This window comes from Bos taurus, chromosome 19 (assembly GCF_002263795.3).
Source record: "Bos taurus isolate L1 Dominette 01449 registration number 42190680 breed Hereford chromosome 19, ARS-UCD2.0, whole genome shotgun sequence".
Lineage (NCBI taxonomy): Eukaryota > Metazoa > Chordata > Mammalia > Artiodactyla > Bovidae > Bos > Bos taurus.
Window position 1 is genome coordinate 6,182,641 of NC_037346.1, and position 19,060 is coordinate 6,201,700.

Below are 19,060 nucleotides of genomic sequence, written 5' to 3' on the forward strand. Positions count from 1 at the left end.
AAGTGTCCAGATATTTAGTGCTAAGTACATTAGTTATTTAGTTGTAACTAAATAATTATTCATTTATTATTTGCATTTTTCCAGGATTCTTTGGGTGGTGGGCATCCTGTAGGCTCTGCAATGGCTTTACCTAATAAGAAACACATATTTATTGAACACTTAATTTGTATTATATTCTTATATACTTTTTATAGGTTTATTTTTTATTCAATACTCATAAGTAATCCAACAAGTAGATGTCAGACAGTGTTGATATACAAATGAAGAGATTAAGTGACTTGTTTGGGGAAGTCACCATTTGGAAAATGGTGAAACTAGAACCAAAGCCTGTTTAAAGATTACCTCCTAATTCCTGTGCATTATCGTTTCTGTGTTCAGATGATATGCACTCTTTCTGTTGCTCATAGGAATTTACAGTCACAAGAGAATAAACTCTGGGTTTGGACAAGCTGGTTTTGCCAGAAAAAACATACAATCACCTTCCCACAGAACCTCTGTAGTGACCCATTGATGAGAATAGGATCAGTTCAAGAAACTGTTTGGAAACATTTTTATTCACTTAAAAACTTTGATGTTCTCGATGTGGATGGGTGTTGGGAAAGGGAGCCATTTGCCAAGCAGAACTGAGGTCAAACTAGAACTATTTATCTTAATGAACTTATCTTATGAAACAGTGCAAAGAACAGATCTCTCGCTTTCTTTCTTTAGATAGAAATTTTAAAGTCTTGTTTCACAAAGGTACCTTTCTGTCTCCTTCTTGTTTACTTAAATAAACTACATAGGAAACAGGCATTATTGTCTTTGTGAAGGCAATTGTAAAACTTGGTAAAACTAAAGACCCTAAGATAGCACATGGCCAAAGGATGAAAACGCATTTTCTTTCCTCCTCACTGAGGGCTCCAAGTCCACTTTGAACTCCAGCGGACCACAGAGCCTGGTCAGTAAGTTTGCCATTGGCATCTCTGGATGACTTCTAACTTGAGGGGTTCCGTGATCTCAGCGGGGCCTCTCTCCTCTGATTTATTTCTATTTATTTTCTAAGGTAAACTTAGTTTGGAAAATTTTCTTTACAGTTCTGATATGACTCGTTCTTTCTTTCTAGGGTTACAGGGTAAGGTTTTGGATCGTTTCCACAACAAAATTAACATTTCTGACTCTTCACTCTTGTGCAATGAAAGCAACCATAAACTGAAAATCAGAAAATCTGAGTTTTTTTTATTTAAATTTGTTTATTTATTTATTTTAGATTTTATTTATTTTTTTCAATATTGTAAATTTTATTTTATTTTTAAACTTTACATAATTGTATTAGTTTTGCCATATATCAAAATGAATCCGCCACAGGTATACATGTGTTCCCCATCCTGAACCCTCCTCCCTCCTGCCTCCCATACCATCCCTCTGAATCGTCCCAGTGCACTAGTCCCAAGCATCCAGTATCGTGCATCAAACCTGGACTGGTATCTTGTTTCATACATAATATTTTACATGTTTCAATGCCATTCTCCCAAATCTTCCCACCCTCTCCCTCTCCCACAGAGTCCATAAGACTGTTCTATACATCAGTGTCTCTTTTGCTGTCTCGTACACCAGGTTATTGTTACCATCTTTCTAAATTCCATATATATGCATTAGTATACTGTATTTATGTTTTTCCTTCTGGCTTACTTCACTCTGTATAATAGGCTCCAGTTTCTCCCACCTCATTAGAACTGATTCAAATGTATTCTTTTTAATGGCTGAGTAATATTCCATTGTGTATATGTACCACAGCTTTCTTATCCATTCATCTGCTGATGGGCATCTAGGTTGCTTCCATGTCCTGGCTATTATAAACAGTGCTGCAATGAACATTGGGGTACACGTGTCTCTTTCCCTTCTGGTTTCCTCAGTGTGTATGCCCAGCAGTGGGATTGCTGGATCATAAGGCAGTTTTATTTCCAGCTTTTTAAGGAATCTCCACACTGTTCTCCATAGTGGCTGTACTAGTTTGCATTCCCACCAACAGTGTAAGAGGGTTCCCCTTTCTCCACACCCTCTCCAGCATTTATTATTTGTAGACTTTTGGATCGCAGCCATTCTGACTGGTGTGAAATGGTACCTCATTGTGGTTTTGATTTGCATTTCTCTGATAATGAGTGATGTTGAGCATCTTTTCATGTGTTTGTTAGCCATCTGTATGTCTTCTTTGGAGAAATGTCTATTTAGTTCTTTGGCCCATTTTTTGATTGGGTCATTTATTTTTCTGGAGTTAAGCTATAGGAGTTGCTTGTATATTTTTGAGATTAGTTGTTTGTCAGTTGCTTCATTTGCTATTATTTTCTCCCATTCTGAAGGCTGCCTTTTCACCTTGCTAATAGTTTCCTTTGATGTGCAGAGGCCTTTAAGGTTAATTAGGTCCCATTTGTTTATTTTTGCTTTTATTTCCAATATTCTGGGAGGTGGGTCATAGAGGATCCTGCTGTGATGTATGTCAGAGAGTGGTTTGCCTATGTTCTCCTCTAGGAGTTTTATAGTTTCCAAGAAGAAGATATAACAATTATAAATATATATGCACCCAACATGGGAGCACCACAGTATGTAAGACAAATGCTAACAAGTATGAAAGGAAACATTAACAATAATACAATAATAGTGGGAGACTTTAATACCCCACTCACACCTATGGATAGATCAACTAAACAGAAAATTAACAAGGAAACACAAACTTTAAACGATACAATAGACCAGTTAGACCTAATTGATATCTATAGGACATTTCATCCCAAAACAATGAATTTCACCTTTTTCTCAAGCGCACATAGAACCTTCTCCAGGATAGATCACATCCTCGGCCATAAAGCTAGCCTTGGTAAATTCAAAAAAATAGAAATCATTCCAAGCATCTTTTCTGACTACAATGCAGTAATATTAGATCTCAACTACAGGAGAAAAACTATTAAAAATTCCAACATATGGAGGCTGAACAACACTCTGCTGAATAACCAACAAATCACAGAAGAAATCAAGAAAGAAATCAAAATTTGCACAGAAACTAATGAAAATGAAAACACAACAACCCAAAACCTGTGGGACATGGTAAATTTACTTTAATTAGAGGCTAATTACTTTACAATATTGTATTGGTTTTGCCATACATCAACATGAATGAGTTTGAAGCTTTTTTCCTCTTTGTGGCCTTGGGCAAGACACCCAACCTCTCAGAGTCCCATCTGTCAGATTTCAGGGTCCTGTCTTGTAGATTCTTTACTATTCTTTTCTTTCTATTGTAAAAATCCTATTTGGGCTTCTATAATTTCCCATATCGTTATCAGAGAACATAGATGAGACGACTAAGGGAAAGAGCTAACAAAACTACCCAAGCTCTCATGGTATGACTGATGGGGAAGCCCAGGGATGAGTCTCTTTGGGGACAGGAAGCAAGTACTGCTGTGTCTGCAAGGTTTGGGGACACAGAATTTTTCAAGTTGGAGAAGCAATTGGGACCCCCAAGAACTGCCCAGAAAGTGTCACATGGAGTGTGCATTTCTTCAGTGCTTCTCCCATCCCAGGAATCCAGGAAGAGTAGCTCTCCTGCCGTGTGACTTGTACTAAAGCAGTAGATTCCTATATAAGCACCCAGTTCAGAACAGAGAAAAGAATTAGTCTACTTAGTTAGTCTCTTTCTGAAATTACTTTTTATTTTCTTTGAGTTTGCAATTTTACCACTGTCAAATATATTCTGTATACCAGTGAGGAGTTGGATTACCTGCTTTAGAATTGCACGGAGTACTTATAAAAAGTACTGGTTTCAGGGCTCTACCCTAGACCTACTGTGTTCCTGCATCAGGATATTTGTGCATGTGTGTGTATGTTGGTAGATCTGGAATCTGTATTTTTTATTCATACCCCAAATGAAGTTTGAGATCTTCTGCTCAACACTAATATAACAAACTATTGAGTGCATGAGCCTACACCTCTCTGATTAATACCATCAATGGTTCCACTTCATTGAAGAGTCACCTTCAGCTTAGATCAAATTACAGATATCTGTACAATAGACTATTTCATGTGACTCTCACCTATTGGTTCTTTTGGATACTCAGGATGCTATTTACTCATTTTTCCTGATACTTCAAGCATCATCTGCTCCCCTGATAAATCTTCCACCATCTTAGGACCAGGCGGAGTTGAGTTCCTTACACTGTATCCCTATACTGCTCTATGCTAGGGTTTCTCAACCTAGGCTCTTTGGACATTTGCGGCTGGATAGCTCTTTGCTGTGGGAGGCTGTCTTGTTTATTGATGAATCTTAGCAGCATTCTTTGCTCTACCCAGGAGATGCCAGTAGCAGTTCCCGAGTTGTGAGAACCGGAAATGTCTTCAGGCACCACCAAATGTCTCTTGAGGAGCAAAGCTGTACCTGGTTGTGGGCACTGCCCTAGACTTACAAACATCATAGCCCGAGCCAAGTCATGTGGGAAGTTGCTGCTCGTTTATCTCCTCTGAGATCCCGAGTTCCAGAGTCGGGGTTTTGCCTAGTGTATCCTTGTGTTCCCAGTGCCAACGCATAGCACCTTAAACCTAAAAAATTAAAAAAAAAAAAAGTCTATTTATTTGTCAGGCCTTCACTGTTGTCTCTTGTTGTGTCATGAGGGATCTTTCGTGTGGCTCGTGGACTCCAGAATGTGAGGGCTTCAGCAGTTGCCGCGCACAGGCTTCGTTGCTCTGAGGCATGTGAGAGCTTATCTCCCCAACCAGGGATCTCGGCTGCGTCCCCTGCAGGTCCCCTGCAGCTGAGCAGGTGGGTTGTTAAGCACTGGGCCTCCAGGGAAGTCCCCTTAGCAAAACTTGACTGACGCACTGGGTGTCAGAAGAGCTACATTTTAGCTTATCTTGGTGGGCTCTATGTTTCAGATATGGCGATGCTGGACAAACCAGTTAGCATCCCTGTGCCTCAGTTTCCCTCACTTGTAACCCTCAGCCTTGTGCCTTTGCGTTCCCCATGGATGGAATGAGAACAGGTCTGTAAAAGTGAAAAGTGGAGAAGGAAGCCTGCTGAAGCCAATGTGAGGAAGACAGGGTGCTCTCATGTTTTCTCCAGACACAAAGCTTGGGGAGTACTGAAAATTCAGGTTATGCAAACAGTACAGTGCCCTGTACCAATATCTGGAAGAGATCTTTAATCTGGAGCATTATAAACATGAGGAGCTTTGTTAAAATGAACAGACTGTGGAAACCTTAAAGGCTCAACTCCCTACCCCAGATAGGCCTTGTGGGTCAAATAAGGACCCAGCCGGGCCTGAGGGGGCCCTCTCTGCCCAAGTCCGGTCCAGTGTTCTCTGGCCTCCAGGGGCTGTCAAAACCTTTCCTTAGCCCAATTCTGTTCTGTTCTGTGCTGGGGCTCCCTTGTTTCCTGGCCTTGAACGTCAGTGCAGGAAGTTACCAGGTTTTACATCTGTAATGGCACAGAATACGTGGCATTAATAAGGGAGCCTCTTGACTCTTTATAAAGATTTTTTCCTCTAGTACAGCCTATGGAATTCCTCTCCAGTTATTTATTACCTTCAGGAAGGGTCTCCCCCCACTCTGTCTCTCTTTCTTTGCTTACCTACTTTATGACTTCCTTTACATCCTGGGCATTCCATCGCTGTGGCCTCTGTGCTGTCCCAGCACTGTGGTGGGCTGGTTTATATACCTCCCTCCCTTTTTTAACAGAATGAATTAGTTTTCATGTTGAGTTCAGCTGAGAAAAACCTCTGCTGCATGGAAACATAGGCTCTGATACTTGTGTGTGTGTGTGTGTGTGTGTGTGTATGCCACCATCAACTCCCCTCTAGCTGCAGTTGGCCAAATCTTTTCCATTAATTATTTCACATCCCAAGCATGAAGGCTACAAAAGCATTCACAAATTGTAAAACTACACAGACATGTCAAAAAGTCCTGAATGCATATACTGTTAGGGCTACAAGAGAGCTTGGTTACCATTTAATCTAGCTCTTCCATTTGAAGTTTGTGACTATTGAAGCCTGACTTCCTCAGAGTATTTTCTGTGCAGTCTGACCATCTTAAAAAACTACCCTGAATCATTCTGTTCCTCTTTAAATTTATCACAGATAATCTCTATATTCAAACTGTTTATGTACTTCATGATCCTTCTCTAAGCTTAAAATAATAATTTCCTTTCAATACAGGGCTTGGAGATATCTCCTCTGAAAGAAGTGGTAGGTGTTTCTAAAATGGTGAGGTCTATGTATTTTTACAGTAACACATGATTTAGAGCAATGAACAGGATGTTTTTCCTATTGTCGTCATTGTTCAGTCCCTAAGCAGACTCTTTGTGACCCCATAGACTAAAAGCATGCCAGGTTTCCCTGTCCTTCACTAGCTCCTGGAGTTAAATCAAAGTCATGTCCATTGAGTCGGTGATGCCATCCAACCATCTCATCCTCTGTCATCCCTTTCTCCTTCTGCCTTCAATCTTTCCCAGCATCATGTCTTTTCCAATGAGACAGCTCTTCGTATCAGGTGGCCAAAGTATTGGAGCTTCAGCTATGGCATCAGTCCTTCCAATAAATATTCAGGGTTGATTTCCTTTTGGATTGACTGGTTTTATCCTTGCAGTCCAAGGGACTCTCAAGAGTCTTCTCCAGCACCACAATTGGAAAAGCATCAGTTCTTTGTCCCTCAGCCTTCTTTGCAGCCTAAGTCTCACATCTGTAAGTGACTACAGGAAACACTATAGCTTTGAGTCTATGGGCCTTTGTCTGCAAAGTGATGTCTCTGCTGTTTAATATGCTGTCTGGGTTTGTTATAGCTTTTCTTCCAAGGAGTAAGCATCTTTTAATTTTGTGACTGCAGTCACTGTCTGCAGTGATTTTTGAGCTCAAGAAAATAAATTTGTCACTGTTTCCACTTTTCCCCATCTCAGTCAGTTCAGTTGCTCAATTGTGTCTGACTCTTTGTGACCACATGGACTGCAGCATGCCAGGCTTCCCTGTCCTGCACCAACTCCTGGAGCCTGCTCAAACTCATGTCCATCGAGTCGGTGATGCCATCCAACCATCTCATCCTCTGTCATTCCCTTCTCCTCCTGCCCTCAATCTTTCCCAGCATCAGGGTCTTTTCCAAGGAGTCAGTTCTTCGCATCAGGTGGCCAAAGTATTGGAGTTTCAGTTTCAGCATCAGTCCTTCCAATCAATATTGAGGACTGATTTTCTTGAAGATGGACTGGTTGGACCTTCTTGCAAGACTCTCAAGAGTCTTCTTCAGCACTCAGCTTTCTTTATAGTCCACCTTTCACATCCATACATCACTACTGGAAAAACCATAGCTTCGAATAGATGGACATTTGTTGGCAAAATAATGCCTCTGCTTTTTAATATGCTATCTAGGTTTGTCATAGGTTTTCTTCCAAGGAGCAAGCATCTTTTAATTTCATGGCTGCAGTCACCATCTGCAGTGATTTTGGAAACCCCCAAAATAAAGTCTGTCACTATTTCCACTGTTTCCCCATCTATTTGCCATGAAGAGATGGGATGGGATGCCACACACCTGCTACTAGGTTATCTGAAGAGCTCATGGACAGTTTTGGGGTTTTATTTTTTAAAAAAGGAATAAGCAGTCTGTTTTATTGAGTGCCCAGAGTAGGATCCATGGGTATTGAGGATCTCTGGGAACTTGTAGATTTCCTTCTCTGTTCTTTTTGTCCTGCTTCCATAGCCTCATGAGCTGCTGCTTCTTGTGGAAATAGATCTTGATCTTCTTCTTCCTCTTCTGCTCCAGGGTGGCTGTAACTGCCTGCTTCTCCACCCAGCCTCCTGAGCCAGGTGCCCTAGGTAGGGAAACTTCTGCATAAGGTTCAGATGCACGACTCAGAGAGCAGCAGGAACATCATCCACTTTTTTTCATGAAGTACTGGGATCCCTCAAATGCCCCGAGGCAGTTCAGAGCAGCCTGGCCTCGTGTGGTCCTGGGGGCAACATGCCTGTGGGCAGAGACAGCAGGCTTGCTCAGTGGGGCATGCGAAGACATTGCGGCCCCTGCCAAGCAGGCGGGGTGGTGGCCACAGATGGCAGTGCCTGTGGACTCATCTCATGAGCAGGAAACTTGAACATGAGTGGGAAAAGTCCTCATCACTGGCCTCCTGGACAGCTTGATTGAAAAGCTTGACAGCCTAAGATCCCAATGTTATTCATTGCTGATCAAGAATAGTGTGTCCTTGGGAATTTCAGACAGGTAAAAATTATAATGAGGAGGGAGAGACTGGTATAGGATTTCGAACTTTTTTTGAGCACCCACCTTGAAGAAAAAGCTGAGAATTAATAGTCCTCTCCCTGCCTTGTACACTGTTCCAAACTCATTCTACCGAAAAATTCTTCACGTTTATGGTTTTATTTTTCATTTTTCTTTTTTAAATTTCTTTTTAAAATTTATTTTAGTTGGAGGCTAATTACTTTACAATATTGTATTGTTTTTACCATACATCAACATGAATCCAGCACGGGTGTACATGTGTTCCCAATCCTGAATCCCCCTCCCAAAAATTACATTTTAATTTAGGTCTTTAAGAAAGAAGTTGGTTCCTTTTAAACTTTTCAGAGTAGTCTGAGAAATGCTATATTAATGCATCTGAGGAAAAAATAGGAAAACAAGATTTTTTTCAGTTGTGTTTTTCAATCAATACTTAAAATAGTGACCAGAAGCAAAAACTCACTGGTCCATCCCCAAGCAGGATTCTAGGCCAGTCAGATTCATCTTCCCCCACCTCCCCAAGCTATGGACTCCACACTGCCTCTGCAGGCCCCTAGAACAGATAAATAATGTAGGACGAAATGAGCAGACTTATGATGGGCTTCACTGGTGGCCAGATGGTAAAGAATCTGCCTGCAATGCCTGAGACCTGAGTTTTATCCCAGGGTTGGGAAGATCCTCTAAAGAAGGGAATGGCTACCCACTCCAGTATTCTTGCCTGGAGAATTCTGTGGACAGAGGAGCCTGGCAGGCTACAGTCCATGGGGTCGCAAAGAGTCAGACATGACTGAGCGAGTTTCATTCACTTCACTTCACTTCACTTCATGATGGCAAAGAGCATCAAGAAGAAAATATCCACCACTGTGGCAAAGAGGACTCTGGATTCCTGAGAGATGTGAGCGGTGAGTGTGGAGTTTGCAGTCAGTAGAGAGAAATGACTCACTCTCCTCTGTGCTGCTCAACCCCCTTTGCCCCTCCCCTCCCAGGGCCTTTGACAAAGGGATGCTGCTGCCCCTTCAGCTGACTTCCCTCCTCCCTCCCTTGCACAGCCAACCAGTCACAAATCCAGGGAAGTACCCAAGGAACTGCTCCATACGGACCAAGCAGAAGTGAAGAGACTAAATTTCTCACTAGGAACCCAGTCCCATCCCTTTGTATCTACATGAAGTCTGCATGATATGCACATAGGAGGAGATCTCATCTGTATCCGGATGCCTTAGGAATGATTCCTCCTGAATGAGTTTCTTCTCCCTGTTCCCTCTCGCACTCTGTGAAAATTATCTCAGAACAATGATGGTTGGGAATTGGAATGGGCCAAGAGTTGGCAAGCAGTAAATGTCATGTCACAGCGGACATTGACAAAGGTCCCATGTGAGTCTCAGCTGGCATCTCTGGAGATAGAGTTAACACTGATGGGACAGATTTTGCGTAAATGATGTAATTTTTTTTTTCAAAGAACGATTTGACTTATTTAAACCAAAATTAACAAAAAAGCTCGAATTCACCTATGACACCCAATCCAAACACAAATCTGTCCTCTGTATCTATGAGCTTGCTGACTTTTGCTAAATAAGTACTTAAAAGAACAAGAGTACCACCATCCACAATCATGATTATTTTTTAAAAGAGAGACCACTTGAGAGCAAAAACAAGAAATAGGACATATCCTCTCCACACTGCTTTTATTTTTCATATTTTTTTCAGTGCATCTCTCCAAATCAGCTCAGGTCAGTTCAGTCGCTCAGTCGTGTCCTACTCTTTGCGACCCCATGGACTGCAGCACGCCAGACTTCTTGGTTCATCACCAACTCCTGGACCTTGCTCAAACTCATGTCCATCGAGTCGCTGATGCCATCCAACCATCTCATCCTCTGTCAACCCCTTCTCCTCTTGCCTTCAACCTTGCCTAGCATCAGGATTTTTTTCAGTGAGTCAGTTCTTCCCATCAGGTGGCCAAAGTATCAGATTTCAGTTTCAGCATGAGTCTTTCCAATGAATATTCAGGGTTGATTTCTTTTAGGATTGACTGGTTTGATCTCCTTGCAGTCCAAGTGACTCTCAAGAGTCTTCTCCAATACCACAGTTCAAAAGCATCAATTTTACACCACTCAGCTTTCTTTATGGTCCAACTCTCTCATCCATACATGACTACTGGAAAAATCATGGCTTTGACTAGACTGATCTTTGTCAGCAAAGTAATATCTCTGCTTTTAATATGGTGTCTATTTTTGTCATAGCTTTTTCCCAAGGAGAAAGTGTCTTTTAATTTTGTGGCTGCAGTCACTATTTGCAGTGATTTTGGAGCCCAAGAAAAGAAAGTCTGTCACTGTTTCCATTGTTTTCCCATCTATTTGCCTCGAAGTGATGGGACTGGATGCCATGATCTTCATTTCTTGAATGTTGAGTTTTAAGCCAGTTTTTTCACTCTCCTCTCTTACTTTCATCAAGAGGCTCTTTATTTCCTCTTCACTTTCTACCATAAGGTTGGTGTCATCTGCATATCTAAGGTTATTGATATTCTACTGGCTATCTTTATTCCAGCTTTTACTTCATCCAGCCTGGCATTTTGCATGATGTACTCTGCATATAAGTTCAATAAGCAAGGTGATAATAAACAGCTTTGATGTATTCCTTTCCCAATTCAGAACCAGTCTGTTGCTCCATGTCCAGTTCTGTTGTTTTTTGATCTGCATACAGATTTCTCGAGAGGCACGTAAGGTGGTCTGGTATTCGCATCTCTTTAAGAATTTTCCACAATTTGTTGTGATCTACCCAGTCAAAGGCTTAGTCAGTGAAGCAGAAGCAGGTGTTTTTCTGGAATTCTTTTAATTTTTCTATGATTCTACAGATGTTGGCAATTTGATCTCTGGTTTCTCTGCCTTTTCTAAATCCTGCTTGCACATCTGGAAGTTCTTGGTTCATGTACTGTTGAAGCCTAGTTGGAGAATTTTGATCATGACCTTGCTAGCATGTGAAATAAGTGCAATTGTGCAGCAGTGTGAACATTCTTTGGCATTGCCTGTCTTTGGCATTGGAATTAAAACTAACCTTTTCCAGTCCTGTGGCCACTGCTGAGTTTTCCAAATTTGCTGGCATATTGAGTGCAGCACATTAAGAGCATGGTCTTATAGGATTTGAAATACCTCAGCTGGAATTCAATCACCTCCACTAGCTTTGTTTGTAATGATGCTTCCTAAGGCCCACTTGACTTCACAATCCAGGATATCTGGCCCTTGGTGAGTGATCACACCATCGTGATAATCTGGACCATTAAGATCTCTTTTGTATATTTCTTCTATGTATTCTTGCCACCTTTCTGAATATCTTCTGCTTCTTTTAGGTCCATACCATTTCTCTCCTTTCTTGTGTTCATCTTTGTATGAAATGTCCCTTGGTATCTCTAATTTTTTTCAAGAGATCTCTAGTCTTTCCCATTCTATTGTTTTCTCTATTTCTTTGCATTGATCACTGAGGAAGTCTTTCTTATTGCTCCTTGCTATTCTTTGGAACTCTGCATCCAAATGGATATATCTTTTTTTTTTTTTTTTTTTTTTATTCTTTGCCTTTCACTTCTCTTCTTTTCTCAGCTCTTTCTAAGGCATCCTCAGATAATCATTTTTCCCTTTTGAATTTCCTTTTCTTAGGGATAGTCTTGATCACCACATCTTGTACGATGTCCCAAATCGCCATCCATAGTTCTTCAGGTACTCTGTCTATCAGATCTAATCCCTTCAATTTGTTTGTCACTTCCACTGTATAATCATAAGATACCTGAATGGTCTAGTGGTTTTCTCTACTTTCCTCAGTATAAGTCTGAATTTTCAATAAGGAGTTCATGATCTGAGCCACAGTCAGCTCCCGGTCTTGTTTTAGCTGTCTGTATAGAGCTTCTCAATCTTTGACTGCAAAGAATATAATTAGTCTGATTTCAGTATTGCTGATCTGGTAATGTACATGTGTAGAGTCATTTCTTTTGTTTGTGGAAGAGGGATTTTTCTGTGACCTGTGTGTTCTTTTGGCAAAACTCTGTTGACCTTTGCTCTGCTTCATTTTGTCCTCCATGGCCAAACTTGCCTGTTGTTGGGATGCACAGTGCAAAATAGACTTGAAGGAGAAGGTCCGTGGGAAGATGGCGAAGGGCCAGAAGTACCCAGGCATTGTGTACTGATTGCTGAAGAACATTTTCTGCCTTTGGCTATGCTCGGCACCAAGATTTAACAATTAAACATTAAAGACGTTGCTTGAGAAAATGGGTTATGGATAAATACATGGGTCATTAAGAATGCACTGTTCCTTGAAGTATCTTTTACTGATTATGTTTTAGCCTCGTACATGCTCTGCTGGCTGTACGCTCTAAGCTCTTTGTTCCTCATTCCTATAAAAAGGCTCGACTGCAGAAATAAACTTGTCAGTCCTAGCAGAGACTGTCCAAGTGTTGTTCTTTCAGGTTCACCGTTTCCAAGTCCCGGAGAGAAAACTCCAACAAGTGGCGCCAAGAACAGGGACTTGATAGGAAGACTGAACAAAGCGGTGAGCCCTGTAGAAAGAGGTAAGCAGGATGGGACAACATAGCAGTAAGATTCCTTTCATTTCTATAATACATCACTTTCTGAAACAAAATGGTATTAATGTTTCAAGAGATCAGTTGAACGACTGCTATCATATTTTACTGCAACACAATTCATAGTTCCCAGAAGAGGGGACACTCAATCTAGACATATGGAAAAGGGTTAAGAATAATGTTTTGCAAACATATTGGCAAGGAGTCCATATTCCCCGTCAATGGTGGGTTACATGGTCACTCAAACGGGCTATCACAGAACAAATTGAAGGGCATAATGTTGATTTGGAAGTAAAAACTGTTCAGTATTTACATGAATATGAGCTTAAGGAACAAGATATGCAAGGTGCTTTGAAATATAAGAATGTTATGCTCAATCAAACACAATCCTTAGAAAAACAGCTTGGAGACACATTTATCCAAGATGTATCAAAACTGAAACCACTTAGAGCGGAGGTCATTTCATTCAACGAACAGCCCAAATCTGAGGTTTTTCCTTCTTCTCCGCCTGTAACAGCAATTGCTAACTTTGCTTGTTCTAATCATTTCACTCTTCCTTGGGAGATACTTGTGCTTTCGCTTTCCCAATACAGTTTGATCAGCCTGCCCAAGGCCAAAATGCTTAGGCTGGTTTAGATTTCGATATGTTATCTAGCTTTAAGAAAGCATGCACTCTATGTGGACCTACTTCTCCTTACTGTGTAGAATTCCTCAGAGGATGGGCTGATCATTGGATACCATATGATTTTTTTTTTCAAGTAGCAAAGATGATTCTAAATCCTCAACAATTACTTCAATGGCAAATATGGGAACAAAAAAGCCCAACAAATGATGATTGACCAGCAATCTCATAGTAACCCTGCCAATTTAACTTATGATATACTTACTGGAATGGGAACCATGGCCAATATGACTGCGCAATTAGCTAATATTACCCCTCAGATGTTACATTTCATTAGAGAAATTTCTTACAGAGCATGGGTAAAGGTTGATAATATTAACTCTGATGTTTCATTTGTCAAGATTACCCAGGGACATGAAGAAGAATATACCCAATTTATAGAAAAATTAAAGAATGCCATAAAAATATCTATCAAAGATGAAACCTTACAAAATATTATTTTAAAGCAACTTGCCTTTGAAAATGCTAATGAAGAATGTCAATCCATGCTTAGGCCAATTCCAGAAACTAGTTCTCTTATGGAATATCTGAAAGCTTATAGAGATATCAAATCTATGTCCCATAGAACAAAATTAACAGCACTAGAAACTTTTAATATGCAAAAGGCTGCTAATGTTAATGTTTTAACTGCAAGAAGGCCAACCATATGAAAAAACAATGCCACATGCCAATGCAGACAGCTAAAAATAATAATACTTCTAATAAAAAAAGGCCCCCAAGAATTTGCCAAAATGTAAAAGGGGATTCCATTAGTTGAATAAATGTTATTCCAAATTCAATAAGGATGGAAACACATTGACACCAGAGGCACAACAAAAACGACAGAGAAACTAATAAAGGGGCTATCCTCTAGCCCCACTACAAACGGACGACCCAACATTATGACACTGCAAGCAACTACATCTAAGAGTGCTTGCATTGATATACCTAGTCCTTATGATATGGAATTAATAGAATTATACAATCCTCATATAATCCCCACTGGATATTATGGTCCGATCCCACCCGGAATATTTGGACTAATTTTGGGACATAACAGCTATACAAAGAAAGGTTTAATAATGTTGACTGGAGTTATAGATGAAAATTATGAAGGAGAGATACATGTCATGGTTAATATTGTAAAATCAAGAAAAATGTATCTACAAAAAGGGGAACACTTTGCACAATTATTATTTTTGCCATATGTCAAACCAATGAGGGCATCTGATAAAATTAGGCAGGGAGATTTTTATAGCACCAATCTTACCACCACACTGTCTACCTTATTAAAGGAACATCAAAAGCCTATGCTTACTTTAAAGATATGAGGAAAAAATTTCACAGATATATTGGATACAGGAGTCAACATTTCCATTATTAGAACTGAAGAATGGCCCCTTGAATGGGGTAAGACTATGGCTCCTTCCAGACTATTGGGGATAAATAAAGCAGATGCTACACAAACTTCCATCAATACATCCTATTTACAAGCTTATGGTCCTAATCAAATTGTAGCTTATATCAAACCATATATTACAAATATCCCTATTAATTTATGAGGAAGGGATTTTTCTCGAACAAACAAAAGCCACAATTTCTCTAAATGAGCCTTTTTTGATGGGGGCCATTGAGTTAACACTGCTGCCTCTCGATTGGGAATCTGATGCCGCAGTATGGACCACCTCAATGGCCCCTGACTAAAGAAAAGTTGGCAACTCTCACACAATTAATGAATGAGCAATTACAGAAAAATCACATAGAGCCTTCATTTTCCCCATGGAGTTCTCCCTTTTTTTTTTTTTTTTTTTTTAGTATCTATTGATATTTATGAATGGTACTTTTTACACTTTTACATACTGTGGTGGTCTTAAATACTTTTCATACTTAATTTCATACATAAATACTTAAATACTCCCATTTTTATATTAAAAAAATCAAGAAAATGGCAAATGTTGATAGATTTAAGAAATGTTAATAATGCTATGATTCCTATGGGGCCATTACAACCTGGATTGCCCTCCCCTTCCATGGTACCAAAAGGCTAATCTATAATTATTATTGATTCACAAGACTGCTTTTTTTTACTATACCTTTGCATCCTAAAGATAGAAAACATTTTTCTTTTTCAGTTCCTTCTATAAATCACATGGCTCCTGTTAAAAGATTTCAATGGAAGGTTTTACCTCAGGGAATGATGAACTCTCCTACCATTTGCCAATATCTCATATCTGTTTTATTACAACGTGCTAGAGATAAATATCCTACTGCTTTCATAATTCATTATATGGATGATTTACTACTCCCCATCGAATCTGAACTTTGTTTACAACAGTTATATGACGAAGTCACTACCACTCTTCAAAATCATGGCCTACTTGTTACGCCAGATAAAATTCAACTGAAAGCACCCTTTAATTACCTAGGACATATTATGGAAGAATCTAAGATAAAACCTCAAAAAACTCAAATCTCTGTGCATTCTCTATGCACATTAAATGATTTTCAAAAATTGATAGGAGATATTAATTGGCTTCTGCCATCTATTGGCCTTCCCACCTATGCATTACAAAATTTATTTAAAATTTTATAGGGGCCTCCTGACCCTAATAGTCCTAGACAACTAACAAAAGAAACAAAAGAAGAATTAAAAATTATTGAAAAACGCATTCAGCAATCTTTCTCAACTTGGCTGGACCATAGCCAACTGGTCTATTTATATATATTTCCCACCAAACATTCACCTACTGCAATCATAGCTCAAAACAGCCCGATAGAATGGGTATATCTACATACTAAACAGTCAAAGAAAGTAGTATCATACGTTAAGAAAATAGGGCAAATAATTGTATCAAAAAGGACCCATATACAAACCTTAACTGGATTTGATCCTTATGCAATACATGTCCCCTTGACAAAAAAGGAATTACAAATTGCCTTACAATATAATATGACCATGCAAATAGCATTAAATGATTTTCAAAATGTTATCTCATTCCATTTGTCAAAAGGAAAATTATGGAACTTCCTACAATTTACTAAATTTATAGTAACTAATATCATTGTCTCCCAGCCTATTTCAAATGCACCTACCTATTTCATTGATGGCAACAAGAAAGGCATAGCTGGGATCATCAGCCCTGATATCAAAGAGAAATTACCTACTACCTATTCTTCAAGACAAAGAATTAAATGATATGCTTTATATGCTCTTTTGTCTCTTCAACCATTATCCTTCAATGTATATCAGATCAGATCATTTGCGCAGTCATGTCCGACTCTTTGCAACCCCATGAATCGCAGCATGCCAGGCCTCCCTGTCTATCACCAACTCCCAGAGTTCACTCAGACTCATGTCCATCTAGTCAGTGATGCCATCCAGCCATCTCATCCTCTGTCGTCCCCTTCTCCTCTTGCCCCCAATCCCTCCCAGCATCAGAGTCTTTTCCAATGAGTCAACACTTTGCATGAGGTGGCCAAAGTACTGGAGTTTCAGCTTTAGCATCATTCCTTCCAAAGAAATCCCAGGGCTGATCTCCTTTAGAATGGACTGGTTGGTTCTCCTTGCAGTACATACTGCAATGTATATACTGATTCCAAACACCTTGCTTCCCTTTTCCCCGATTTTGTTACCACCTTTCTATACAACCTAGATAAAGAATTATATATTCTTTTTTCAAAGACTCAAGCCTTAATTCGATCACATATGGAACCTTTCTTCACTGCACATATACGTGCCCATTCAGGTTTACCTGGCCCCCTGGCAACAGGAAATGATGCTATTGATAGGTTCATAGCTCCTGTCTTTACGTCTGCTATGGACGAACACGCTAATCTTCATACCAATGCTAAAAGATTGCACTCTAAATACCATATTCCCCTCAATGAAATGAGACATATCATTAAATCCTATGACATATATGCTCCTCTGCACTTATGTACCACAGTTTCAGGAATTAATTCTCATGGGCAACAGCCTAACTCCCTTTGGCAATCTGACTTCACTCATTGCTCCTTAGGAAAGCTTTCTTTGCTTTTTATCTCAATTGATACATTTTCAGACACTGCCTGTCTCTTCAGAATCCAACAAACACACCATTTCCACACTTTAACTCACCTTCCCTGTTATGGGAATACCTTCGGTCTTAAAAACAGATAATGGGCCTGCATTTACCTCTCACTCCTTTCGTTCATTTCTAATAGAATGGAATATAACACACATCACGGGGATACCCTACAATCCCCATGGTCAAACAATTATCGAAAGAGCCCATCGTACTCTTAAAACTCATTTATTAAAACAGAAAAGGGGAATATGGAAGAGGAGATACACTTCTTATCCTATGAACCCTCAATTGTTATTATCTTTAACTCTTTATCCTTGAATTTTTTAAATTTACTAAAAGATAGTTCTGATATTCTTGCAGACATTTTGCAGAGGAAAACAGTAAGAAACCGTTAGAAGCCAACACACCAATATGGTATAAGCAGTTTAATCAATGGTTGCCAGGAATCTTACGACTCCTAGGCAGAGGTTACCGTCTTGTCTTTGCAGATGGAGAAGAAATCTGGGTTCCACTTCGCCATGTCCATTACCGAGAAGGACCCTGAGACCAGACTCCCCCGACAGGTGACGCAGCTGGTGCGAAGGGTCTCGTCAATGACCATAGAGAAGCCGAAGAGAAAACGTCAACGTCTGAATCCCTACCGTAGGACCTGAGCAATGGCGTGTGTGGACGATTCCTACTGCATTGGAGCGCTTTGCCAATGTGTATGGGACTGCAAAAGCCTTAAAAACCTCAAAACTCTACCTTTTTATACAATAGTACAGGTTATATCCAATCTTGTGTGCACCTCCCATACATGTTTATTGTAGGTAATTTCTATATAGATCTTTCTGCTAAGATTGTTAACTGTACAGCATGTGCCTTGTATACGTGTTTAAACCACACTATTTCATATCATTATGTCAACATTGCAATAGTCAAGCAAAGATCTGATTTGTGGCTTCCTGTTAACCTAACAGAACCATGGACTGACTCTGTATTTCTCTCAGTTTTGCTCAAATATGGCTTAAAAAGGTCAAAGCACATAATAGGATGAATTATTGCTGGCATTCTTAGTCTAATATCTATTGTTACAGTAGGAACCCTATCTGGTATGGCACTACACAATTCTATACAGATGTCTCTACTCAAAACTCCGTGCCTCCTATGACGGAGTCCAACTAGCAGCTGCCGTGCTTAAACTAAAAACAAAAGGAGGATATGTTGGGAGGCACAGTGCAAAATAACCTTGAGGGAGAAGGTCCGTGGGAAAATGGTGAAGGGCCAGAGGTACCCAGGCATTGTGTACCGATTGCCGAAGAACATTTTCTGCCTTTGGCTATGCTCGGCTCCAAGATTTAACAATTAAACGTTAAAGACGCTGCTTGAGAAAATGGGTCATGGATAAATACATGGGTCATTAAGAATGAGCTGTTCCCTGAAGTATTTTTTCTGATTATGTCTTAGCCTCGTATGTGCTCTGCTGGCCGTATGCTCTAAGCTCTTTGTTCCTCGTTCCTATAAAAAGGCTCAACTGCAGAAATAAACTTTTAAGTCCTA

At 39.9% G+C, this 19,060-nt stretch overlaps 1 long non-coding RNA gene and 1 other non-coding gene across 2 annotated transcripts; one reads left to right on the forward strand and one right to left on the reverse strand.

The window, feature by feature from the left end:
* Window positions 1-8,040: 8,040 nt before the first annotated feature.
* On the reverse strand, window positions 8,041-8,125 carry LOC112442790 (small nucleolar RNA Z195/SNORD33/SNORD32 family). The gene has a single exon (XR_003031083.1). It is a non-coding gene; the product is annotated as a small nucleolar RNA Z195/SNORD33/SNORD32 family (small nucleolar RNA).
* Window positions 8,126-12,105: 3,980 nt separating this feature from the next.
* On the forward strand, window positions 12,106-19,060 carry LOC112442592 (uncharacterized). The gene is made up of 2 exons (XR_003030755.2): window positions 12,106-12,781; window positions 18,010-19,060. It is a non-coding gene; the product is annotated as an uncharacterized lncRNA (long non-coding RNA).